Source organism: Durio zibethinus, chromosome 22, assembly GCF_047325235.1.
Source record: "Durio zibethinus cultivar Kanyao isolate XHJ-2024 chromosome 22, ASM4732523v1, whole genome shotgun sequence".
Taxonomy (NCBI): domain Eukaryota; kingdom Viridiplantae; phylum Streptophyta; class Magnoliopsida; order Malvales; family Malvaceae; genus Durio; species Durio zibethinus.
Window position 1 is genome coordinate 4,193,690 of NC_143183.1, and position 1,848 is coordinate 4,195,537.

General features: G+C 37.8%; 1 pseudogene across 1 annotated transcript; it reads left to right on the top strand.

Annotated features, from left to right (window-relative positions):
* The first annotated feature begins 411 nt into the window (after positions 1–411).
* LOC111307037 (oil body-associated protein 1A-like) lies at positions 412–1,613 on the top strand (annotated as a pseudogene). Its single transcript, XR_016331984.1, has 2 exons — positions 412–682; positions 772–1,613. The product of XR_016331984.1 is annotated as an oil body-associated protein 1A-like (transcript).
* The last annotated feature ends 235 nt before the right edge of the window (positions 1,614–1,848 follow it).

Here is a 1,848-nt window from a genome sequence, read left to right on the forward strand (position 1 = left end):
CAAATTGTGCACTCTGCCCCAAGTTAGATGCCTAAAATAGTGCACTAATCAAATTGATCCATATGAATCGTAACTCTTTAAGACCAATCAAACATCAATTAAGAAATTCATCAAATAATATTAAGTTATTTTAAAAAAAATTATAATTAAAAATAATATATAATAAATATTTTTTAAAATTTTTTAATTGATTATTTGAATTTTTTTATTAATTTTAATTATCCAAATAAAATATATATCAAAACAAAAATAATCTTCATTTTCCTTTTCTTTTTTAATCTTTTTCCTTAATGCAAATTTAATCTGATCTAGAAAGGAAATCAGAACCGGACCTTCCCTACGATAGTCTATAGCTGTCATAGCCACGTTACAGGAGCAACAAGGCCACGTCTCTCGTATCCCCGGCCACGCGTAACTTTGCTTGCAAAGGCAATACGCCCAAACTCTTGGTCAAGGCAGCTTAAAACGAGCAGCTACGTAGGCAGCCTTGGCTCTTTAAAAACCTCCATAATCCCAAACCCAACTTAAACCGCTATGAAAACCAAGGAAATTAGCAATAAACAATGTCGAATGGTCAAGTTGCAGGAAAGCCAATTCATAACGGCACTTCCCTCCTTGAGACGGCCACCGGTGCTATACAAGACTTCCGCCCCATTAAACAAATCCATCAACTTCTCTGCGCGTAATTACCCCTTCTCCTTGTTTCTTTCTAAATTAATTAAATTTATTGCCTTCTTGTTTGAATAATTTGAGTTATTGGTGATTTTGTAGATTTCATTTCTATGGGTCGACATGACCCGTCAGGTCGAGGCTCACCATTTCTGTGCTCATCAAAACAAAGAAATGCGGCAATGTCTCATATACGATAGTCCTAAAGCAGATGCAAAACATATTGTATTGGAGTATATACTATCGGAGAATTTGTTTTTGACCTTGCCAGATAATGAGAAGCCGCTTTGGCACTCGCACTTGTACGAGGTGAAGAGTGGGGTGCTGTTCATTCCTCGAATTCCACGGCCAATTGAGAGGCAGGACCTTGACAAGATTTGCAAGACTTATGGCAAGACGATACATTTCTGGCAAGTTGACAAAGGCGACAATCTCCCTCTTGGGCGCCTCAGATTATGATGGCTCTCACCAGGGATGGCCAGCTCTATGATGAACTTGCCCGAGTTAATGCCTGTTTTTGTTTCAGTTTTTTGAATTTGCAGATTGTATTTGTTTCTGAAGAATTAGACATGCATGAATGGTATATATATGCAGATGTTAAGAAGCTATTTGGGGTTTCATTTGAGAAGGAGAGAGCCAACCGAGCTGACCTGACTGGTCCGGTATATGGGATTCATCCAATGGCTAATGGTGGTGGAAAAGGGCTTAAGCCACAACTGAGGAAGGTAGAATGCAAGCCTGTTGATTCTGTTCCCCTCGTCTTCGTTTGAATTTACATCTTGTAATACAGAAATTGCACAGCTTGCTCCAAAATCCTAATTGTTCCCCACTTTTCTCTGAATCAACAATTAGAAAGGCAAAACTGTAATATAAGAAGAAAAGCCACATTCTAAATTTGAGTTCCTTTCTTTTTTTTCTAATAAAGGGATCATAATGTTTCCTTCCGTGTACTTCTGGCGAACTGGAAGCACATAATTTGGTGGTCAAGAAGGATTTTTTTTTTCCACAAAAGCAACCGTTGGTTCTCTAACAAAGATCACTAATTTGAGGCCTGATCAAGAAAATGGCTGCATCTCTATAGGGATTCCCGCAAGCAACAATGGAAAAAAGGTTTCCATATGGGGAAAAACACTTGTAGACTGCTTCAAACAAGAATATATAATTGATTCAAACACTTGT